Source organism: Corapipo altera, unplaced genomic scaffold, assembly GCF_003945725.1.
Source record: "Corapipo altera isolate COAL_440 unplaced genomic scaffold, ASM394572v1 73, whole genome shotgun sequence".
Taxonomy (NCBI): Eukaryota; Metazoa; Chordata; class Aves; order Passeriformes; family Pipridae; genus Corapipo; species Corapipo altera.
The window spans coordinates 1885561-1912119 of record NW_020884957.1 but is presented as its reverse complement, the minus strand read 5'-3'; the positions used below and the strand labels follow the sequence as shown (position 1 = coordinate 1912119).

The following is a 26559-nucleotide window of genomic DNA, read 5'->3' as shown; positions in this document are numbered from 1 at the left end:
CAGCTATGCTAAAGAATTGCAGTTCAAACTATAATGTTACAGCGTTTCTGAAATTTTATGTTGACATAGTCAAATATAAAAGCACAGCAAAAAATAAACCTTGCAAATACATTGGGACAAGTTACAGATAGAAAGCATATCTTAATAAAATCAGAATTAAAAATGAGGGAACAGATACCTTGTAAGCAAGAAGTGCATTCAACTGATTTCTTCATCATATTGTCAATTACTTTAAAATCACAACATTAATTCATGTTGTGGCAGTGAACAAAACTCACCTTTGTAGTTCATCCTGTATTCTTTCAGTCAAGACTGAACTTCAGCTGTCACTATTAGAAAAAACCCAAACAGATAATGTTTAACTAGACCTCAAAGAGCTTAGAGTTTTAATCCATTGTGTTTTAATACTGATGTATGTTAAATTATATTTCACTTTGTCTTCCTCTAAACTTTAAAAAAAAAAATCCAAATCAAAAAACTTGGATAAGTTCAAAATTTGAACAAGTTAACCAAAATTTAAGTCCTTATATAACTTTTGGCGTTTCGGGGGGTCTTTTTATTGGTTGTTTTGCTTTGCTTAGCTTTGCTTTGGGGGTTTTTTGTTTTGTTTCTAAGACTGGTATCCACCAGAAACTGCTGAAAGAGTAATTGTGTGACTCAAGGTGTTTATTTGGCAAAGAACCATTCCTGGGTATCCACAGGTCAGTTTTATCTTGCATTAAACTGCTCCAGTTGTAGAAATGACCAAAGGCATTAGAATGTCTGAGGAATAAAAGTCTATGAGTAAGCCTTAAAAGCCCACAAGCAAGATGCCTAAGTTTGGCAAACAGCAGCACCTTTAATGGCTCAGCCACACCTTGAGTGCAACTGTAGTCCGCCATGACCACTGTCATAGTTAGAAGAAGGAAAAGCTGCCCATTAAATGTCCTTAGTTCTTTATACAGACATCCAACATAGGGAAAATAAAGATGTCAAAGAGTATATTGATTTCCTACATAAAACATCACTAGAAAAGGCTCCTGTTATTCCAGACAGTAAGATGAAGGTATCCTGATTGCTGGAAATGATGATAAGTCCTAGTAAATGAAAAACATGTGAAGGAAACTGCTGATGTTTTTCCCAAATCTAGTTTGCAAAAGTGGAAATCTAGTCTTACCAAATCTAGTTTACCATCAGCCTAGAAGGTAAAAAAATCTAGACTGGTTTAAAAGTAAACACTGTGGAACTCAATATCTTATCATTTGTTTAGCCATTTCTTCATTGTTTTCAACAACTGGGCACTTACTATAACAACTTTTTAAACTAAGAAGTGATAGACAACATCCTTCAACATTACTGAAGGCCACCTAGAGATTACACTGAAACTTCTTTGTAAGTTTAAAAGCTAGTCACAGAGAGTAGCAAGGCTGTGAACCCAGAACACCACAACATGAAAACAGAAATAAGACAAATTATGATTAAAAAAATTTATTCCTTAAAGAAACCAGATGAGAAAAAACAGTTAACCAAACAAACACTGTCTCTATGGAAACACTGATTAAACAAGAAAAAATAAAATTATAAACTTCTACTTCCTTTATGAAGAGTAGAAGTTGAAGGATTTTCTGCACTTCTCCCTGAAGATGATGTTAAGCTTTCTTCTATTCTTCTAAAGTGCTTACTGTTGTCAGTGATAAACACTGGACAATTCCTTAATTGATTTTTGCAAATAGCAACATAAAAAAAAAAATAAATCTGCTGTTTTCAAGATTTTTATTAACTTACTCCAAACCATTCTGGATGATTTGATTCACAAACCTAGCAATACAGACTCACAGCTTCAGGGCCTGAAGTACAATGCCCCAGCTTTTCTTTTAAGCACTCTATCAAAAGCTTCCACTTCACTCTACAAGTAGTGGGTTTTAGAGGGTGAGATAATTTTCAAAGATAATAACTTCCCAGAGTAAGTAATTAAACAACTAAGACTGAGACTATCAAAGTCTAATGAGAGTGAGACAGACTGAGTAGAAAACCTGACAATCAGGTGCAAAAATGACTGTGCAAAAAAAAAATGGGTAGATATTTTATCCAGTCCTCTCTGCTTGCAGCACATTCCCTCTGGTTCAGAGATAAGGTGATGCTTGCTGCAAAACCATTTTCCTAACTCCTTCTGGCAGTTCCATATCAGTCTGTTTGTCTAACTGTTTGACTCTAAGCTGAGTCTGCTTGATTACTCTTGAGGAAAGGTAGAGACACCTTTCCCAGAAGTCTTTGCCATGATGAAATGTGGGTGACACTGACTTTTTTTTTTTTGTCTTCTCCACCACTCTGCCTCGTTTAAAGGAGATAACACTTCAAACAGCAAATAGAGTTAAATGATGTTTCTCACACTCTCCCTCCTCATTTTTTTTCAACATGAATAGATCTAAACTTCAATAAGATTTTTACAGTCTTCAAGGAAATGCTTGTGTTCAGTTCTAGAGCTTCAAAAAATGGTGTTTTGCTGCATAAAATTCTTGACGTAGCAACATATTTAAGGAAAAGCAGTGTTGTCAATTAAGGTCATACTTTACCAGATACCATTAGTTTTGTGATACTTATACCAATCTGTAACTGACAGGTTGGTGAGTCTGAAGCTTCCACATAAACCAGTCAATACTCATGAAGATTTTCTCAAACAGATGTACTCCTGCTCACTTTGATTCTCTGTTCTAGAGGTTTGCATGAATAGGATTTAATTCTCATACACATTTTGAGTGTCTACATTAAAAGCTGAAACTCATCCAGAATGTATTTTTACATTATTTACTCAAAGTGCTTCAGTCATTTACTTAGAAAATAAAAATACTAGGTCAAAATAAATTATTTTATAGTGATGGCTCACAATTTGACAGCAACCTACACACTGAAAAGTTATTTTCCTGCATTATCCACCAAACACTTTGCACAGGTAATATATTCACAACAGATATAAAAGCACGTTCCTCTCTCTCATACATACATCTTCCTCTTTCTTTCTATTCATTGCACACTTTTATTTCCAACTTAAAACCCAGAAAACAACAATTTTTTTTCCACAAATATTTATTTTCTGTGCAAACACACCATTGCATAATCAAATTTTGTCTGTTAAGTAAACTAACACTGCCAGAAGTGGCTTTGTTGAGCATCTCAATGTCAATGTTCATAAGCAGGAGGAAAAGCTAGTCAACATCTACCTCCCTCTTTACAAATCTTTCCTGAAAACTGGCCAGTAAAACTGGTAGCAAAAGTATGAAACCTCTGTCTGGAGACCATGCCTTGGACTTCAGACTGAGTACAGAGACATGTGCTTTATGCCCATATTAACTCATATTACAAAATATAGTAATAACATGCCAGACATTTTGATATCTGCTCTGTCTTCTAAAAGTATGCAAGGTTCTAGACCTTTCCTTTTCAGGAAGGTTCAAAAAAAAAAGTTTTGTAAAGTTTTGACACTACTCTTTCCAGAGTGATCAGCACATGGTTTTTTTTGGCTCAGGAAACTTCTCTTTAGTACTGGAAGCCTCTGTTTAGGAACAGAGGGATGACTCTTGTATAATGCAAATTTAAAATGAAACTATGGTAGTGCAAACCATTGTGAGTAGTGATATCATGACCTGTTTGTGATGAAAGGTCTGATCTAAAACATTAGTAACTTGAAAATGTTTACCTATGTTTCCTATAATTAAAGGAAATAGAAAGCCACATTAACATTAATTTTATTTTTTTTCTGATTTGAGATTATATTAATTTCATTTCTCTTTAGGAATAAATCTAATAAAACATAAAAATCAAATCACTATCAATGAATTACAGAGGAAATATCAAAAGCATTAGAGCTTTTTCTGGAGAAACTCCTACGCATTCAAACAATTGAATTTTCAAGCTAAGGTAAAATTTTTTTCTTCCGTACATGAATTTAGTACACTCTGGTTCACATACTGGAGGGAAGGGAGGCCATCCAGAGAGACCTTGAGAAGCTTGAGAGGTAGGCCCATATGAACCTCAAAGACTGAGTATGAGGTCCTGCACCTGTGTCAGGGCAGTCCCAAGCATAAACACAGGTTGGATGTGACCAGCAGGTTGAGGGAGGTGATTCTCCCAACTCCAGTCCAGTCTCATGAGATCCCACCTGGAGCAATGTGTCCAGCTCTGGGTCCCCCAGTATAGGAAGATTTGGGCCTGTTGGAGTGAGTTCAGAGGAGAATGACAGGAAGATCATAAAAAGGTTGGAGGACCTCTCCTATTAAAACCAGCTGAGGGAGTTAAGGTTGTTCTGTCTGGAGAAGAGAAGGTTCCAGGGAGAATTTATTGTGACCTTTCAGTACCTAAAGAAGGCCTACAGGAAGGCTGGAGAGAGACTTTTCACAAGGGCATATAGTCATAGGACAAGGGTTAATGGCTTCAACCTGAAAGGGGGCAGGTTTAGATTGGACAATAGAAAGGATTTCTTCACTGCATGGGTGGTGAGGCACTGAAACAGGTTGCCTAGAGAGGCTGTGGATACCTCATCCCTGGAAGTGTTAGGTAATCTTTAAGATCTCTTAAAGATTAAGGTCTCTATCAGTTAGGTAATCTTTAAGGTCTCTTCCACTCCAAATCATTTTATGATTCTATGAAATAACTGTGGTTAATGTTCAATTTTCTTGAAAATGTCATTGCAAACATGAACATAAATCAGTGAAAATCCCAATAGTGGTTCATACCTTCTTTCAAGAAAGTGCATACTTTCAGATAATGAAATTTACTGGTTTTGCTAATAGTAAATATATTACTATTCAATTTTAGCTTTCCAGTGATTTTTTTCCCCTCAATTTTTAATGTCTGAAAACAATCAGTGTAAAGAAGTTATTTGAGAGTAAAAAAAATATTTTAATGTCTGGTAAAATAAAACATTGTCTTTAATAAATAAGTAATCAGACATCTAAACACATTTCACACATTTTAATATTGTGATGCGGAGGACTGCCTCAGCTTCTACATTCTTTATCATCATAACACCAGAGCCTATGACAATATCTACAAATTCTAGAAACACAAATGTTGTGATTGAATGTGTGTAAAGAATGCACAGCCACACAGAGCAATGTTCATCACTATTGCCATTTTGCTGAATTGTGATTAATTCATGAATAGCACTATCAGAAGGATAGTTTTGGTTTGTTTGGGGTTTTTTTGTCAGACCAAGGGAAATGGAGAGGTGGGATACTACCCATCACTTATAAGTAGGGTATAAACTTTTTTTAGCAGAACTGAACTAAAAAGGTTCAGAAATACTGCATATAAATTAAAAAGCAAACAAAAAACCCACAAGACCAAATTTTTGTCTAATAAGCAAACTGTACTTGAGTAGTGTTTGTTAAAAATCAATAAGAGTCATTTCTGCTCCCTATGCCCACTGATCAATGAACTTTCAGTCATCTCAGCTAAATTCAGGTGTTCCTACAATAAAATCCATTATCTTGGGAGGCATAGTTTATCTAAGAACTGAATGTTTGGGTTAATCACTATTCTGCCTCTGCTGGAGGTGTTCACAGAGGATTAGATTCCCAACAGCACAATGAGGAAGTTGATTTGAGCAATTTTGTTAGTTATCCTAAAGAGAAAGAAGGAGCATCCCAGTTAGTCTGTTACCACTCTCACTTTAAAACTTCATTAAAATATAAAAAGAAGACTAACTTTAGTCAATATTTTGTCAATCACACAATTGCATAATATTTCAACAGTAGTAGTCTTTCAATGTTCTAATCGAAGAGGATAGGAACAGAATAATATTCCAAATTATTTCTAAACATATCTAATGTAGTATTTTTATTTACGGGAGGGAACTTCTTGCTGTTTCTAAAAAGCACTGCATACATGGTTAAAATGTTTACCGTGTTCCTTGACATTTTAAATCAAATGCGCAGCAACTGAATGTTTATGAGATGCAATTAATCAACAGTGAATGTTCTCACATTTATGGATGGATTAAACACTGTAAGATCTAATTAGCTTATTCTTAAACAACACTAAATTATAAATAACCGTCATGTTTCTTAATTTACCTCTCCAGCAATTTTCACTATAGTTTCAGAAAAAAATTGAATATTATTAAGTGTTAGTTAAAATCAGGATAAACAAAACAGAATGTTACACAGGGAACAGAAAATTTGAATACATTTGCCAAGTGTACTATGCAAACTTATTTCAACAAAACCATGTATATGTATGTCTTAGGCTTTTGATAGCTTTTCCTCTGTGTGGGAAACAAACGAGGTGGGGGAGAAAAGGGATATAGACCTTCATGTTGAAGTCAACAGAAGCACAAAGCTTTCAAATGTTTTTCTCTCTGTTTTCATATTTAAAAGGTCAGAATTGTAGAAAAGATTAGAAACAAATCTCTTTAGACATGCCATCTTTCCAGACATATTATTTCACCAGTAGCTGAAAAGGCTGAAAGGACAAGAATGTGAGTTAGCCTCAATCCATGAGAAACTATTTGATGAAGTGTGATTTCTTCCCCTGGCAGAGATAACTATTCTGTAGTCACTGAGATGTTTACCCTTGTTTAAAATTCTCTAACACTACATGTTAGAAAAGGGACCAATACAACATATTATAACAATAAGATCTAAAGGGAAAAAACACTGTTCATTTCCTGCACTTTGCTTTCTCACTTTTCAATAACACCAAGATTCACAAGAGAAGGGAAAATATTGTGCTTTGAAAATAACTGCAAAAGGTAGAAAAAGTATTCGTTTGGTGCCTTAATCTTGATTTAAGTGGAAAAGGTTAAGGGATGTTGACTAGTTTGTCCAGTCCAGTTTATCACACTTTTCAGTTGTCCTTTAAAGAAAAATTTTACTGATACCTTTTCCCCCTGATCTGATATTTCTGTTGTTCGTGGAAGCTATTATCAATTGTAAAGCAAACATCTAATGAGATAATTATGTTATAAGCTTCTGTTATCTTCAAATGTGGTGTGATATGTGATTCACAAATATGCAGCTGGTCTCAGATCCTTTTGGTAGATACTGTGCTTCTCTGAAAGACAGGTAAGCAACTACATGCTTGATTTTCAAAAGTTCTGACACATGCCCTTCTCAGGGACTTAAAACCAGGAAAAGTAGGTAAAACCAAACCACAGTAGAGGAGGGGAGGGGAAATAACCTTGTGAATGAAATAATAAATGAACAGGAGAAATAATAAAAAGGACCTATGTCCTTACATTCTCTCTGCTATAGTCAGTTTCCACAGTCAAATTAGCATAAAGAAAATGGAGGACTCAGTTGAAATCTGGAAAGCTCATTGGAAACTGATTAGATCTCAAGAAACTGTTCACTTAAACCCGTTTACACTTTAAAGTTCACAGATAAGGGAGCCAGCTTCTACAGATAACAAGGACTGAATCCAGTGATGGATGATTCCAATTTGCACTTGGATAATTCTCCACTCCCTGCCATGAAATATTTACAAAAACACTGATTTTTCTAGTTAAAGACAGAAAAAAATAGTATAGCTACAGATAATATTATCAAAGGGATATTTTCATATTATAGCATTATAACATTATAACATTCCATATATATATGGAAACCGTGATAAGAAATACATCACAATTTCTTTAAAAAAAAGTTAGCAACTACAGCAAAATTTCTTTTATTATCCCATGGAAGCAAAGCACATATGAGATTTTAGAAGCACAGTAAGAGATTTCTGACAAAGCAGAGATTGTCTTTACCATGTATTCATTAGCAGTCACCCTCCCATATCTTTTTTTCTGACTTCATTTCCCATCCTCCACAAAGTTAAGATTAAAAATAGAGAATAAATAAAATGACAACATGGCAAACTCTGTCAGCATATAGTCTGTCAAAGAAAAGAGATTCTCAGGACACCTAGGAACAGATGGTTCAAAGTCAACAGAAGCAGAATCTACATTCCTACACACTGGAAAACACTTATATTCATACACAAAACAAGCTACATAACTAAAAAAGCTGTGACTGCCCACTGTCACTACCAAGGTAAAGGGACAAAGTAAAATAATATAGTTATTCCTTGTCATCTATCAAAAAAATTGTTCTTACATCTATTATCTATTGATTTTGATTCTACTTGAAATCACTGAATAATCTAAAATTCAAAAACTACATTATTAGCTGTCTGATATTTCCCTCCATGTTATTTTATTCCTTTAATGATGCTTAATGAGCCTAAACCCACCTGATTTTTCCCTTCTCAACGGAAGGATTAAACTTGCCTAATTTACAGAAAACTGCAAATCCCCAGCCTACTGCAACCATCTGCTTTCTTGAACAATACTTATTTGGATGATGGAAATGGAAAACAAAACTCAGAAAATTCGTGTAATTTCTTAGTATTAGAATCAGAACACATAGGTATTATCAGTGGAAGTATAGTCACGTTCCAGTCTAACAGCTATCAGCAAGTGATCCATAGTTGGTAGTACTGCTGTTCTACTAGGAACCATTCTTCTGCCCTCTCCTCCTGAGAAAAACTCCAAAACAAAACCAAAACCACACTGTCATCTCTTCTAATGACACTCTGGCACCATACTTTAGTTTTAACATACCTAATTCCTATGCACATTTTCACATTCTATTCTGCAATGAAAAACATCATATAGAAATTGGGAACTTCTATTGTACAGTGATTGTTTACTCTATTCCTCTCACTTACATGATGTGAAAACAATTTAAAGTTATCTCATTTATTACCTCTGACCATACCAAGGCAAAACTGACTCTGTGCATAAATGGAATACTTCACATTCAGTTCTGTGAATCCTTTCCTAAACATCAAGCTGACTTTTTCTGGACCGTTTGTGGTGACTTTAAGGAGGGACAGAGAGGCAAAAGCAATACTTATAGATATTCTGGTTGTAGTGAAGGAAAGAGGGGTCCATCTACCAGTATGTATCCTCTGGATACAAGGAAAGAAGGTGGCATTATTCTGACGAATATGCATGAAACATCAGGAAATACCTTGGAGGGAAAATGCTATCCATAGATGGATAACTTAGCATCTGCTCACAAAGGGTTCACCATGGAGTAAGGCAATTTGCACAAAATATTTTCACATACTCTATTCACAGTGAAGGATTTAGTTATGCTGCTCCACATTACATTGTGCAAAAGTGCACTTAGGGCAAGGCTGGTAGATGTGCAAGTGTTTTGCTACAAAAGAAATCATATTCTTTCATGTTCCAAGAGTTGATTTTGGGGGACATTACGACTAAAACAAGTACAATTCCTTTATGCTAACTGAATGAACTCCTATAATAGGCAAATATTTAGTTGAACCACTAGGTAGGTATGTACAGTAGCCGAATGTGGCAATGAGAGTTTTAGCAAAATGCAGAAAATATAGGTCAATTTACCTACAAAATTACTGCAGCATACAATCTTGTTGCAAAGGACTCTTTCACAGTTCAAAGAACTGTTGTTCTTTTTCTCTGTTGAGCATTGGTATTCCTTAGAAAACTGGGCTTAGCTGCTTGTTCATCCATGGCCTATTAACATAAACTGCGGTAAATTTCCTTACTTCTCTGTTAGTCAGAATCTCCTCTGTAAAATGAGAGTAGCTTTGATTTGTTTCCAGAATTTTGAAGAAGCAACTATTATCAGGAATGCTTATGTTTTGGTATCATAAAAGAACCTGTATTACCTGGGTATTTCATGTGACATTGTAATGAAGTCTGCAACTAAATAGCAAAAGCTGTCTAGAGTATTTTTTTATAGGAAATTAATGATACACAAGTTCTCCAATCCACAATAGTTATCTTCAATACATGAAAGATTCTGTTACAGCTCAGGTATAAGCTAACACTGCAGAAAGAAACTTAACTTTGTCCTCAAATTCTCTACATTGCTGAGAAGTCCTGACCTGTTCAGTTTTACTTGTCTTCAAGTTGTCATGAAGCTGATTTCGTTACATACTATTCTTTGATACCATTATATTCATTATAATGAATGATTTTCCAAACTTTTTTATTTTGATAATTTTATGGTTATAATTTTTATTGTAACAGGAAAGAGAATGGTTAATAATGAACATCACAGCCATTATAGGGGGCGTTGGGACTAGATGATCTTCAAGGTTCATTCCAACCCCTCAAAATTCTCTGATTCTCTAATTCATTACTTTATGTTGGGGATTGTTTTCTTCTTTGACATGTTAGTAACAGTGGAGTGAGGGACAAACCTGACCCATTTGTGAGTCTATTTAAAAGTTAATGCTTATCATTTTAAATGGCCTTCCCCTGTATCATTAACAATGTAAAACATGCTGTACATGCCACACACATCAATTTATTTGAGAGCCAGGTCACAGAATCTCAGGGAGACTTGAGCCAAGGATGATACAGGACTGTAGAAGCCAGAGACCCACAGTACAGGTATACAGGTTGGAGCTTCACCTACCACATTGTTTTAAAGGCTAAAACAGATGAGAAAATTTGCAACAGTTACTAGAAATATTATTACAATATTCTCCATTAATTGAAAACAAACAAACAAACAACAAATCACAAAACTAATAAAAACCCCCACCAAAAATGAATGAACAATAATAAAACCACAAGTGTATATCTAGATTCCAGTCACCTTCTTACTTTCTTCTACTTTCTATAAATGAATAAACATTCATCAAAACAACATTAATATTAAGTTGTGCAGAAGATACTCTTCAGATTATTCCTTCCATTATGAATACAAATTTTATAAGCAAAAAGTTCATCAACACTGTTGAGCTTCAGTTTAAAGCTGAATAATGACGCAGTGAGGGTGCAGCAATCCATAGCAGCCTTGGCCACAGTGAGCATGAAGACATGAGGATCCCAAGGGGAAAGAAAGAATAGAGTAGGAGAACCTAGGCAGGCATCAAGGCAACAGCCTGAGGCTTGTTCGGGGAGCAGGCAGGTGGAATCATACAGGAACAGCTCTGACAAGCAAAGAGGAAACCTGGAAGTTCTTGAGTGCAGCAGTCTCCAAAAGTTCCAAAATAGCCAGTCAAGCCTAAGGAAAATATATCCAATCTGTTATTATATTAAATCTGAATGTACTGCTTTAAACTTATGAATGTCGACTCGTTTTTTTTCCTGGCAAAGCACTGCAGTAAAGAGCTTGGATTGTTTCTTTCCATATGTTTCTCTGAAGTCATCTCTTCTCCAAGTTAAACAGTGCACCAGATCTAATGTTCCTCCAGTTCATTTACATTTTTCTTCTTTTCAGATGCCTGAAACCAGATACAACATTACAGAAACACTCTAAAAAGTGCCAGAAAGCTCACTAAAACTTCCTCTGTGCTTCTGTCAATACAGCTCAGATGTTAAGGTATTGTGTTTTGCGGTTTTGTTGATGTTTCAAGTGAATTATTGTCTCACAAAGTATCACTGAAATAATGCATGCCATCTTTCAGGGAATGTTTATTATGATTGCTAGCAATAGCAGCCCCAGAGGAGTGTAACACTATCAAAAGACCATTAGAATTCAAAATTATCTGAAGCAGTATGAAAAATTAAATTGAATGGATTTTTTTTTAGATGAAAATGAGATTTTTGTCACACGCTAGAAGTAGTATCAATCACAGGAATAAAAGACATAAATCCTTCAGGGACACTGAGACCTATGAATCAGCAGGGGATAGTGTCTCCTAATTAAGAGTACCTCATATATTGTCATAAACAGGAGGCAGCTACATCCTCCTGAGTTAAAGTTAACAAAACCACTTTCAGCACTGAAAAACAACATAAGGATATCAGGGTGAGGGTATTGCAAATGGAAATGAGGGAAAACCTATTACACTTAAACAGAACAGTCAAGTTTGCAGATATAGAGCAAGGAAAAGAAAAAGATAGCAGGCATTCCAGACAAAAAAAAAAAAAAAAAAAGAACACAGGTATTCCAGGGGGTAACCAATTTCAGCTAACACTGAAAAAATGTAAGTATCACATGGGACATATATCAGGAGCATGGATACCAGATGTTGAAAATTCCGGTATTCACAGCACTAGTCAGAACCCAGCTGAATTATACTTGAGGTGAGAGCAACACAACTAAAGAAGAGTCAGCAGTATCAAATATCAAGAACAGTAATAACAACAAAAAATGTCTATTTCTATCTAGCTATTAGAAAAAAGAAAAACAATAACGAGACTGGAATAATTTGGCTGGAGAGGTTCTGGAATTTCTGCTGTTGATGAGAAGGACACAAGAAACATCTGTTAGAAACAAGGACTGATGAAGCGGAAAAAAAACCCCAAAACCAAACAGAGAACGTAAAAAAAAAAGAAAACAAAAAAACAGATGAGGTTTTGAACACATGAATTCCTTTCATCTCTCTCCTTCTTATGAAAGGAATAAAAGATACATTAGTTCGTTTCTTGAACAAGAAAAGGCTGCATTGTCACTGTACCTACATTCCAACTCATACCTCCTTGATCCAGACTTGACCTTCTGGTTTGAAGTTCAGTCTGCCTCATCACTCTGGACTTGCTGGGTGCTTGCTTGAAACAGATTTATTATGCTTTAGCCTCCTCACCATAAAACTTCTGCTGTACCTCTTTTCCACATATAACTTAAGTCTCTCAAGGAGCTCTTTCACCATTAGTCTCACAAAATTACTATGGAAAAGCAAAGACTACCACAGACAGCTAAAATTCAGTTTCTAGATTTCTATTTTTTGTTTCTCTGAGAATTTAGAAGACATAAGAACCTTGGACTTTAATAGCAGAAATCTATCTACCTAGTAATTTTAATATTTACCCACACAGGAATTTAGGAACAGGTGAACAGAGTGTGAATTTGTTTGCTATTGTTCCCAAGAACCCACTGTATACTCTTTCAATGTGCAAAGATCATGCCTGCCTCATGCTTATACAAATATACCTCCCAGCATGCGATTCACAGAGTACTGTTTTTCCCTTTCTACGAAACTGTGTAATCTGCTTGCGCCATTTGGGCTCCAGTGTTTCCTGTAATTAAACTAGCTCATTCCAAACTACATTGAGCATTCTTATATTACACCACATCACAGTCTGAGTTATTAATACGGTCTGAGAGGGTTCAATTATCTATGAAATGTTTGTGCACATTTTTTGCCACTGAGAAATAGTTAGTTAAGAGCACACAGGGAATTGGTGCATGATAGGCAGAACACAGTATATGTACACGATCAATGCAGGGCCCCAAGTCTACCCTGACTTCCTACTCTAGGTGAGTTCATAGTAAGGATAATAACATTGGGATTTCTGCTGGTCATTGTGCATACTTACATCCTCCCTGATGATTTAGTTGCCTAAAGCAGTTCCATTAGCCTCTGAATAAAACCAAATTTACTGTAGTTTAACCCATCCAGCCCATGGATTTTTTTTTTCCTGACATGAGCTATATTATTAGACTAAGTATTTGAATCCTACCCTTTGAATTTTCTTTATAAGTCTAACTCTAAAAGGGGACAACATTACCATATAGCCCATTAAACACTTATACTTGAGGACCCAAATTAGCTCTTATAGTATCGTACTTAACAGTCTTAAGTAGTCTTAAAATTAGTATAAGACTGATCTTTCAATAATTCATTATGCACTTTCTTTGCCTAATTTTTTGTGACTGTGTTTGTTTTATTCACATAGTTCTGAAGATTAGATATTTATTTAGACTCATTAAGAGAGATCAAACAAAATAACTGTTTTATTGGACTGACAGTAATTTATTAAAAAAACTTGCAGAATTAAATAAAGAATAATCTCTTGGTGAAAAGAGAATTTTAATTCATCTTCTCAGGAATCTCTTATAATGGCTTATACTGTATTGATCGAAATAGTAAAAGAATAAATGCTCATTATACAGATATATATTTGTATATATCTATGAGATAAGGTTAATTTCTGGTCAAAGCATCAACTACACTGGTTTGTGCAATAGAACAGCTCCTAGTTCTCTCATTTTAACATTAAATGAAAAAGTTGTTCAGCATATGCAAACTCCATCCTTCATTATCTGAAGAAATTTCAGAGCCATTTAACCTACTAAAGTGTAACATAAATAATTTAATATATTGCTACTATATAAATACATTTTTTGACTTGTAAGAACTAAAGTCCTAAAACAGAAAAAGGTATTTTCCCTTGTCAAACATTATGCATTAAAGAAACTATATGAAATGTTTCTAGAACCAAAATTATTTTTATTGCATTAAGACACAAAGTTTTATAGCCATAAGTTATTGAATTAAATATTGTTCTCAAACTGATCTGAGAAAGAGTTACCCTCCTTGTACAAGTCAGGAATTGTCCTTCTGTAGTTACAGAAGTTCAAACTCAATAAAAATATCATTTGATGTCTAGAGCTATAAATCTATGATTAAGTTTTCCAGCTAATCTAAGTGTCTAATTCTGAATTTTTTGCCTTTCAGTGTAGCCACAATGTATATTATTTTAAAAGTTCTTCATCTGCAATTGAGGATCTAAGCAATTGATGTTAGGTTCCAGACCTTCATATTCTGCTCTGAATTTTTTGGGGGTTTATTATATTTTAAATTTATTTTAAGAGTTCTTAATAACACTTTTATATGAATACTGTTTCATACTTCAGCAATCTCAAGACAGAGTCAGAAATTTAAGCACTGTCTTTAAACATGCAAAGTACATTTTCAAAGGGTTTTCGGAGAGTTCATCTATATACTTGGCAAAAGTTGCTAAGTTGTTGAATATTACAGAGTGACTCTCTGAAAAAGCTTTGCACAAATCATTTTAGCAACTGTGACACGTAAAACTTTGGAAGCATGGAAACTTCAAAGACTGTTATATTGTGATAGACACCACTGACATAAGGAACGTGTAATTCAGGAAGACCTGTGTTAGTAGGAGAAGCATTATGCACTTTTGAAAACTTGACTCCATGTAAATAATGCAAGTAACCTTGAGAAAATGCATTGGGCTATGTACATGCTAAGTTCACACCCTTGATTGTTTTGCCTCAAGAAATGAACCAAATAAAAGTTTAAACAAAGGACTAAAGAAACTGCCTTGAGGGACAGATTGATAGACTACATTGAAGAACTGCTGATTCTTTGTCTAGATCTGCAAATTCTTTGTGCGGTTGATATATAACACTCTAGTAGCTATGAGGGGTGGAAGATGAGTATTATTTTGCTACATATGCTTTGTAATATGTTTTTCAATTACCCACACCATCATATAGTCATTGTGTAGCCTGACTTTACTTGTTCACTCTGTGTCGAATACAACTGGTTCTTTAAATTTAACAAAAATAGGGTGACAAGTATAACACCAAGGACAAAGCTGGTAGGGTTGAGGAAAATGAACTTCACAGTTGTCATTGGCTCAAATTCCTAGCTGGAGGCCTGAGTAGGATACCTTGGAGAAGGTTTATTCACATATTGTCACATAGTCTCCTCCTCTTCTCTAAAATAAAGATCTTGGCTGGATATTTAATATAACAATAATTCTGATTTAATATGTCACTACATTTTGGTTAACCCCTAGCATAATATGATAAAATTATGTTATCTGATTTGTGACCAGATGAATATTTTCACCAGCTCAGGTAAGAAACACAACTGGAACTGCTCTGTGTCAGGTAAGTCGTCTCTGTCCTTTCCTTTATGGAGGAAGAGGTCTCAAGCAAGAGCTATTCTGGGTAAGAATGCTAAACTCACATGAGAAATAGCTCATTTTGTTTCCAGAGTAGAAGAGTCTATAGAAATTTACCAGTAGTTAACCTAATGACATCCCACGCTGAATATCTTTAATTGTCATTAACAGAGCATGAACATTTGAAAGCAATGTAACGTTATCGTAGTTACATTATAGTATTCTGTGTCTATATGTGATGTGAAAGTGAGATTTAAGTTCTACTAAATAGGGATCTTTTTTTTTTAAATCTACGTCTTGCTTCCATAATTTCAAAATTTTACAATACTTAAAATGTTCTGTTCCTGTATCTCTTAGTTAAAAAAATTAAATAATTAAGGTGTCAGACCTTGCTCTTCCATATATGTGAATATCTTAATCATGAAGTGTTTCTCTTTTTGCTCAATTAGCTTTGAAGTATTTTATGTGCAGTTTGAGAAAGAATGCTTTGCCCATAAATTTCTATTCTAGAACCGGTTAGCTACTGTCCTTTTTTAAAAGGGAGGCACATGTTTTGATATGCCTTAGATTGGGATGGGGCTCTAAAGTCACTGCTGTAGTATAAAGTTTTGGTTTAGTATAAAACAGGAGATATAAAGGTTTAAAGCAGTTCATTCTCACTCTTGCTGCTTCCATGTTTTATAAATGGTTAGAAAGGGACAGTCTTTAGAAGATAAACATGGTGTCTAGTTCTAGGAGGAAGCAATGAGGGAAAGAGATGCACAGCAGTGAATGAGCATTAATTCTGTCCTCAGGACTAGATACTCCTCTATTCATCACTTTTTTTTTCAATACATCCACCAGTTAGTGTCCTAGGTGTGGTGAATTTTCTTAGATACTTGACACTTTTACCTTATTGACAGAGAGTTTTGAACCAAGCTCTTGGCTGCAAGATACAGTCTGGGATTGCGGGACAGTAAAGTTTAGTGTCATAAGCACCAACTCTATTTTACAAGATACAAATTGTTAAATTAAACACTGCCAGGAAATTTGCCAGAGGACTAACACAATCTCTTTCTTTTGCTTATTTTTCTTAAACCATTTCTGGTTGTGCCTCAAGAGCTGTCATAGAGACCATTCCCAACAGATCGCTTAACAACATGGATGACAGCCATTCTATGCCAGATGACACCAGCATTGGATAATAATCCTTAGCACGGTCAGTTTAGCATTATAGACATGGAGACAGTGATTTGAGCCCTAGCAATTTATACAGTTTAATACAAAAGGGAAAATGAGGAGAGCAATATTACTGGAATGGCTAAAATCAAAATAGTGCAGCTGGTGTGGATGAAACTGATTCAAGATACTTCCGTCCTGTGTGAAAGGAATCAAAAAGTTTTGCCATAAGAGGGTTCTCTTTTTCTTTTTTAATTGTATGTATGCTACCTTAATGAATCAGTCTGTTAATAAACAGTCTGTTAATAAACAGCAAATGACCAGTGTTAAAACAAATCCTCTTCAACATTAAAATGGATAAAAGTATCACCAGTGCAGACAGAATAAAACACTGGTAGTCATCTGAACTCTGCAGGGGAGGTACATGAGGATGAAATATATATACATCCACCAAAGACCATTAGGATGAACAATTTCAATCATACACTGAGAAAATTAAAGAAACTTTGGACCTTCACTGGATTTACTATCTCAAAAAGTATAAGGAATAAGAATAAAATAAATAATTTTTTAATATTTCAGTGAGTATGTTAAAATGAGACATTCTAGCATAGTTTAGGACCTTACTATACAATATTTTTGTCAAGTCTATCAGTATTTTGGTTATTATAGAATAATAATGCAATGAAAATGTGAACTGCTTAACCTGCCTCCTAGGAATTGTAATAATAATGGAGGTAGTCATATCTCTACTTTTACATTCACAGCTGTTAGTATCACAGTTGGAATCAGTCCTCCTTCAAATTAAATTAGTAATAGGCAGTTTGTAATGAATGTAACATTTAGCAGGTACACTTGAGTTCTAATGAATATTCCAAGGCAGATCTCAGTAGTGTCTGTGATAATAAGGATCTAATATGGATGAATTTCAACTTTTATTCTAATCAAACTCTTTCAGCTATTGCTTCATTATCATGCAAAAACCTTCCAGGTGATATTTCCCATATTTGATCTCAATCCATCGTGATTTAAGAGGGCAATAAAAATCAGTGCAAATGTTGCTGAGAGTTTTGGGTGCATGGAAGAAATGAAAAAAAATAAAAAAGATGTGTTTTTTAACAAATATTTTTGACAAATGCTACCAAATTGTTACCTCTACTCATAAGATTCCTGAGAAATGGTTAGATAAATGGATATGGTTCTAATTGCAGACCTTCCCAAGGAAACATGTCGATGTATCCTGAAACGGAAAGTTGATTTTAACCATATTTTGCTTTTATACTACATTATAGGTATTTCTTAATGGCTTTTTAGAAAATAGGTAAAATCCCTAAAATAAATATCCCCTTCTTTGTAATCAAAACTACATATATTCAGCAATTATTTAATTTTTACACATCTTACTACAATTCTTATGTTACTGAAGACAAGCTCAGAAAACTAGGAAATTCAGTTGAAAAGAAAGAAAAAAATTGAAAAAAAAAAATCAGCATAATATTTTTTGCCAAAACTGAAAATTAAGACCACAAACTATGTTTTAAAAATAAATTAATAGTTATGCAGAACTGGTCTCTTCTCATGATCTAAGAGCTATTGACCACAGCTTCAAACAATTAAATACTTCAGGAAGTAATTTGATAAGAAGGTAATAGCCTTTCACACACTCCTGGTAGTCTAGCCACAAAAATTCTATAGGGAAAATAACACTATGAAGGCTTCTTAACCATTACTTATGAGATGCCCTGTTTTGGAACTAGTCTTAATTTGCACTGATTCTTAAAGGAAACATTCCTATATGTTTCTCAAAAATTTACCTTTTCCTACTTCTTTTTAGGCAAGGTGCATTAAAAGCCTTGTAATAGTTTGTGAAAAATATACTCTTTTACAAAACTTAATAAACGATTGATGGGATAAACTGCAGAATCATGATGAATTAATTATATTTTACCTTTCTGATTTGCTGAAAAACTTTATTATCTCTACAGCATATTGAAATACTGACTAATTTCGGTATTAAATCTCTCAAAATTTTTAAATTTCCATGTGAAAACCGCTACCTGTAAAAACTTGCTCTCATTATTAAACATGAAACTACTTTTTCTCTTCAAAAAATATTTCTTGACTCCTGAGTGGGGACAAGATTGTCTGCAGAGCCATGTGATCATATACTATTCCACCAAGAAAATAGTTACAAACACATCATCCTATATTCCTACTGTATAAACAGCATTTGTACTAGATGTATTAAAAATATTCTGTTTAATAAGTCTTTTCCCAGTGCAGATATGTAAAATTCTATTCATTAAAATGGCCAGGTGTCTTAATTTTCAGATGTTCCTACTATATACACTAATTTCCACTTTGCTAGATTTTCTCATACATAATGTATTAAACTGCTTCTTGTTGAGGGCAGATTCTTTTACATGTGGTGCAGAACTGGAGCAAGGTAGAATCCCATCTCATTGTCTGCTTGAATTTTAAGTACCTTTGAAGCAATTACAAGCACAAAATGCTTCAGAAACGTAAGAAACATTTTAAAGGACAGTCACATCTGCTGAACCTTTTTCTGAAAAACCATGACTATGCTTGGAAAGGTCAGCCTTTCTGGAAAGGCTTTCCGTAAGCCATTACATCATGCTTTCATCATAATTTCTCATTTATTTAACATCTCATCTTTTGGACATATTCAAGATGGGTAGATGGGTGGAAAAATTGGTATTCTACCAAGGAACATGGCAAGAAATTAAGCAGTACTGAGAACAGATGAAGAAAGCTAGGAAGCAAAAAGGAGAAAAATGCAACAGGAATAGTAAACAATGAAAACAATTTCACTGTGGTTCCATCGCAGGCCAGTGGCACAAACAGCAACTGGTATAAATTGTCATTCATCCGAATAGTCTAAAAAGAAAGTTCTTGCTGACCTTTAACTAATAGTGCCATAAAACTGCCCAAGAAAGATATTGTTTGATGAGTTCAATAAATGCAATACCAAATTCTGAAATATTCTGTCAGAAAAGACACTGGAGAATGGCATGCACTGAATAAAAATAAATATCCAACTGCACAGAAATCCCTCATAATACTGCATTTTACATAAGCTGTGAACACTGAAATGAGTGACTTGCAAGTATTTTCAATTTCACTCCAGATTTCATGATAGTTTTCATGCTGAAGACATTATGTTTTCTTTGAAAATAATATATTCAAAGTAGTTTGCCCAGGGTAGATTGTGCACATTACATGATATCATCATCTGATAACAAAGAAATTACACTTTTCACTTTACTTCTATCTTCCTCTTCCAAATATTTACAGTTAGCTGCTGAATTACAAAACTGAAATGACAGCCAATGTTAAATCCCCTAACATCATTATGATACTCAGTTCTGTAAGAAAGAAAACATAAATAAGAAAATAGTAATTAGGTAAGATGCTATAAAGTGACAGATCTTCTAATTCTACCTCAATCCAAAACTTCAGGGAAATTGTGTTTTCTGGTGCTGTTTAAGTAACAGTACACATCAGAATTCATCCCTGTATTCAGTCTTTCAGGTCAGGGCATAATGTTTTGCATAATGTGCCCCACAGTGACAGTCATATGACATGATATTTGGGTGCAAAGGATACAAAATTTAAAAATACAAACTTAGTAGTTAGTGTTTCACAGAACATGGAAATAACCAACGTGAGGGAGATAAATAATGACAAAGAGAGCTTTACTTTTTTCATCCTTTTCCTTTTTGGGAAAAAAAAAAAAAAAAAAAAAAAGAAAAAGATGAAGAAGCCATGATAAAAACTGCAGGAAAATAAGGTACTCTATATTTTATTCTTTTGTTATGTGTTAACATATGAGTATCAGGCTAGTAACAACAGAATTGGTTTTAAGTTAAACTTTAGTTTTAAAGCCTATTATGTGGTTCATTTTTTAAATTTAAACTTGTTAAGTAATCTTAAGGGACTCAAGTATGCATAAGCTTTCTGTACAATAAGAAATCATGACAAAATAACAAAAATACTTGAATAGGAAAAATAATCAATAAAAAGAGAAGAACTAGTCTTAGGAACAAATAGTCTTTTCTTTCAGTGGAAGGAGTTGTGAGACACTTATTATTATATTATTGGGTCAGAACCAAATCAGGAGTGTGTGTGTCTGGGGTGAAGGATCAGGTCGAATCTCACAGAAGTGGAGTCAGGCCCACATGGCAACCCCTGCAACCTCATGGGGCAGCCCTGGAGCATCTGTCAGTCAAAGGCAACCTAGAAGCACACCCACACTACACCCCCTGGAGCCTCTAACCCAGCCTTAAATTGGCTGGCACAGGGAGAGTACTGCTCCTCACTTCACCCTGAAGCCTTTGAGTGGCCAGCAGGTCAGATGTCCAGAGTACAAAAACCAGCATACATGGCCTCCGTCTTTTGCTTGAGACCTGCCACCTGGCCACGTGAACGCTGGACTTGCACAGGATTCTCCGGTGGTATCTATTTTTCTCTTATTCTCCTGTCTTCTTACTCTTTCCTCTTCTCTTTCTTTACTCCTTTTTCTTCACTTAATCTCTTTTCTTAATGTTTTGGGTAACTTAAAACTGGTGGGTTGTATTTTGCTAAGTTGTCTGGGTTGGTGTGCCCTGGGTCAGTCCTTTGTGGAATTTTGGTTGTATGTTACCTTTCAAACTTTCAACAACACCTCTTATTTTCTCCCTTATTTTTTAAAATTATCAATAAAAGTATCTCCTGAGAAAACATGTGTATCATATTTTCTTTGTGCTACTGCAAGGTATTAAAGAACCGAGTGCTCTTCATAATTCAATGGGCAAATTTTTGGAGCCTTGTGTACTTTTAAAAGTTAAACTCCCAGTTGAGCTTGTGGTTCCGGGGCTGGGGCCTTACAGGAGGTGAATGTGGTCCTTCCCAGAGATACAACCTGTGATGTGTGCTGTATTATATGAAAAACCTTTTCAGATAACTCGAAAAAAATGAATGACTAACATTGTCAAAAAAAAAAAATTGATGAATGAGTTATTTACAGTAGCAAGAATGAGAATCAGGTGCGAAAAACTGAGGGAAGATCTTAAAAGATATACAACTCAGAAGGACAGAAGTAGATGACATTAAAAATCATTAAAACAGTAAAAAAAATAAAAATCTTAACTTTATAGGATCATAGAATGGTTTTGTTTGAAGAGACCTTTAAGATTATGAAGTTCCAACCCACCACGATGGACAGGAATATCTTCCACCAGACCAGGTGGCTCAAAATCCCATCCTATCTGTCCTTGAATCAATCCACAACTTGTCTGGACAACCCGTTCCAGGGCTTCACCACACTTGCAGTAAAGAATTTCTTCCACATATATCTAATTTAAACCTACCTTCTTTCAAGTTCAAAGACATTCCCCCTTGTCTTGTTACTACATGCCCTTTTAAAATGTCCCTTTCCAGCTTTGTTATAGGCCCCTTTAAATACTGGAAGGCTGCACTAATGTCTCCCTAGAGCCTTCTCTTTGTCAGGCTGAATAACTCCAATTCTCTCAGCCTGTCTCCATAGGAGAGGTGTTCCATCCCTCTAATCATATTTTTGGCCCTCCTCTGGACTCACTCCAACAGGTTCAAGTCCTTCTGTTGGTGGTCCCAGAGCTGAACAGAGCACTCCAGATGGGGTCTCCTGAGAATGGAGTAGAAGAGTTGAATCACCACCTTTGTCATGGTTCTTTTGATGCAGCTCAAGATACATTTGGCTTTTTGGGCTCACGTACACATTGCTGGGTCATGTTGAGCTTCTTAACAATACCTGCAAGTTCTTCTCCTCAGGGTTGTTCTCAATCCATGGTCCGCACAGATTGTGTAGTGCTTGGGATTGTCCCTACCCAGTTGCAGGACCTCACACTTCACGAAGTTCACATGGGCCCATGTCTCACGCCTGTCAAGATCCGCACATAACGTGCTACCAGCGAGCCACTACCAGTTAGGATACTTGGGAGGTGTAATAGCTGTTTCCACGGAAATACCAGTTTGATACTCAATAGGTATTCATAAAGCAAATTAGATGTTAGGCTTTTGTGGCGAGTTGACCTTGAACAGCTTCTAGATGCCCACCCAGCCACTGTTTCACTCCCACTCCTTAACAAGGATGGAGGAGGATGGGGGAAGTCAACTGGAAAAACTTGTAGGTTGAAACAGTGGGAGATCACTTACTAATTATTGTCATGAGCAAAACAGACCATATACCTTTTTAAGGATAAAGGGTTGGATATGTTGTTCCATTTTTCCAGTTTTCACCTCAGCATCAGGGAAGAAATGAGGACTAAAGTTGCTTTCCTGGGGTAGTACAGAGGTGCTGAAAACAATTTGATGGTCCTGTAATTCCTCTGAGAAGTAATTAGTTGAGAAGTAAGCAGTAATGAAAGAATAATAAGTACAAATGCAAACCCTGCAAATAATCACAGATACAGTCAAATTGCAGCTTTAAAGGTTACATCATCAAGGTCTACCCTCTACTGAAACAAAGATTTTAGATTGAAATAGGTTATTTAACTAGAAACTTCTGGTTGTGCAACTATGACTACAATGCATAAAAGAGAATGCAACAAGGCCTGGGGGAGAAAATAATAATAATAATAATAATAAGATATCTCCTCGCACTAATATGTATACTTCATGCTGTTCGTCTACTGAGCTTTGATGTACTCTGTATGAGAGATCGGTAGCAGTCTGACCTTCTTCCCGACTGTAGACACATTATATTATGTTAATTCCATAACATTCCCAATCTTCTCAGTCAGTGACTAATTTGAGACTCAATCCTGAGACACCAAAATGTTCAAATGCACCTCTGATTTTCCACTTTGATCCGGAAAGAGGGTTTTTCTTTTAACCTTAATATCATAAGGTCGATGGAAAGTATCAGTTTCATTTTGATGATCCAGTCACTTTATTCATGTGACAGCCGCCACATTATTTAAACCTATCAGCTTTTCCTTTTTTTCTTACTGTGAGTGTAGATCAGTATCTTACATCATATTAGTCAAGCTCCACTTGTTATTTGTAGTTTTTGCTGGAAAAACTATTTCATGACTTAAATTCTCCTTTTTACTCATACACACATCAATGAACTCTAAAATCCAATGTCTGATACCCAGCTAATAAAGATTAATGGATTCATTTACCAGATGGTTAGAATGTTATTAAAATGCAAATGGTTGGTTTCTGTTAATTGTTCAATATCACATACAATTAATCTGGGACTTGCATACTTTCTTGTGGTTTTGGTACAGTTCACCTAAAAAGCTTGGGGGAAAAAAAGCAAAATCGGGGCTTTTTTCCCCAAATAGTTTGATGAATAATAGCACCGATAAGGTAGCAGTTGTGAGCTGGAAATGAATTGGAGAATTGTGAGGTCTAGAACCACTAGATGCAGGAATACATAAAAGACAAAAAGAATAATTATTACATAGAATTGCTAAAATAAGAATACTTTACAAAAGGAAGAGAAAAAAGTTAACAATTTCCACTTAATACCAGCTAGGTATCAAAATTTTGATTCTGAATTGGCAAAACTTAATTGAACATGTTATTCTTTTGCCTGAATCTTTTGTAGAGTCTGGCAAAGACTTTGGAAGACTAAGCCCCAGATAAGTCAGCTAAGTTGCTGCAGTCTAACATATCAGCTAAAGGCATTGACTCAGAAAAAGGGAAGAAAAGATGTGGTTCCATCAAGTTCAGCTGGACTGTTGTGGTTCCTACCCCTTCAGAGCTGATGAATTTCTACAGTTTACACAATCCGAACAATTATGTTCTGCTATCAGTTTGGGCACTGATAAACCAAACAATATCATTTTATGCATCATTCTGTACTATAAAATTGTGATTACACAGCAGATGAGATGGGCCTATAACAGAGGTGTGAGCCACTGAAGGCGGAATGAGGCAATCAGTTAGAAAACACTATTGTTATCCTAAGAAAAACCATTTCTGTATTTAAATCATATACCTAAAGTAGGCATCTGTGACATAATTTGCTCCTAAAATTTGAGAAGTTTCTAGCAAATTTCTTTACTCCTTTTAAACATGAAGAGAGCTAAGGTAATTTTGTTGCCTTTATATGTTTTTGGCTTATTGTAAAGAATGGTTTTGTGATTAAGACGCGGGAGATGAACCTGGTAACTGTGCATTTAGTTCCTAAAGCTACACTATCCTAACTGCTGACACCCAAAAGAAATGTAACATAATTACTAGAAATGGAGTTCCCAGAATTGTAGGTCATGTGTCCAGGTTTTCCAGAGGATAGTAGTCAGTGCTAGGCACCTATAAAAGGTTGTCACCACAGCCAACACACTTTGGACACTTCCACAGTCCTCTGGAAGCAATATAGCCAGTGGAAAGCCAGCTGGAGTTTTTTAATAGGATATATACTGAGGTGTTCAAATAACTTCAATTTTTTTTTTAATTTTTTTAATTCACAAGCAGAGAGATCTAAATTCTAGTCCCTAGTTCAAAGATACTTACGCATATTGAATGTGTAAATAATGCTCAGTGTGGACTCATAACCTTGAATTTGTCCTGCTGGAAATGTTACAGAGTTGTGCTCTGCCTCACAGGTTTTTTTCCAGACTAATTAACTGTCAGTTCTTTTTGGCATAGTAAAACAGCTTTCACAGAAAAGGTGACATGTTTCTTGTCCATAAAGAACCAACAGACTTCTGGACAGGGCACACCTGAATACTGTGTACCTGAATTTCTTTGTACCAAAGGAAAAGAAGATAAAGAGGCACCTTTTCATACTCCTCTAGAAAGAAAGCAACCACCACCACTTTCAAACTGTTTATTGGACTGCATTCATTTATTCACAGGGAATTAAGAAGAAAAATTCCTAGCTCCTGAATCTGGAAGCCCTCAGGATCAGGCTTAGTGTAAAGATGCTTGAAATTTCTGAGATCATAGAATTGGTCATTTTACCTAAAGCTTACATTTGGAACCTAAACTCTTTTTTAATGTGTCTCTTATTATTTTTTTCCATTACACCATTCTGACAGTATAAAAACAATATAACCATGCTGTGCCAGATTAGAAGTCCATCACTGACAAAATGGAACAAACAGAATTAAAAATGGAGCAATCGAAAAGTAGTTTTGTTCTTTACATCTGTTTGTTCTCCTGTTTGAAACCACTAAGCTTCCAGTAATCAGGTTATGAACTCTGAGTCAAAGGCAATAGTAGGCTGTCCTAGTTAGGACAGCTGAGACCAGTTCATCACTGGATGGGTGTAACCCAAAACTGTGTATTCTGTAGCCTTCCATGCTATTTCCCAGAAACTGTTATCAATGAACCATTTACACTCTCTGCACATAGAGCCTGACTCCTCAGGCTATAAACTAGGTGCTAAGAGGCCTGTGAGATAGGAATTGCTCTTGTCCTCACACCCATTAAGGAAATCCCTGCCCTGAGGGAGGTACTGAGCATTCCTGCCTGAACTGGAGAATATATGATCTTGGAGTCTTGGGACCTTTTTAGCCACTCGTGGGATCCAGAGGAGGACTGCGGGCCACTGCTCTCAACCAGACTGCAACCACCACTCTCGACTGGACTGCAGCCACCACTTTTCAACCAGACTACAATCACCACTCTTGACCAGACTGCAACAGCACTCTCACCAACACATTTTTCCCTCTCCTTTTACTTTGGACTCAGGGGGGCCAAAGAACACCACTCTGTTCATGCTCCAGGGTGCTGGGATATATATTTGGGCTTTGTGGGTTAAAACCAATTGTTTGTCTGTATAA

The 26559-nt window shown here is 35.5% G+C and overlaps 1 long non-coding RNA gene across 1 annotated transcript; it reads left to right on the top strand.

The window, feature by feature from the left end:
* The first annotated feature begins 19200 nt into the window (after positions 1-19200).
* LOC113956833 lies at positions 19201-26101 on the top strand. The gene is made up of 3 exons (XR_003530969.1): positions 19201-19211; positions 20925-20938; positions 25997-26101. It is a non-coding gene; the product is annotated as an uncharacterized LOC113956833 (long non-coding RNA).
* Positions 26102-26559: the final 458 nt, after the last annotated feature.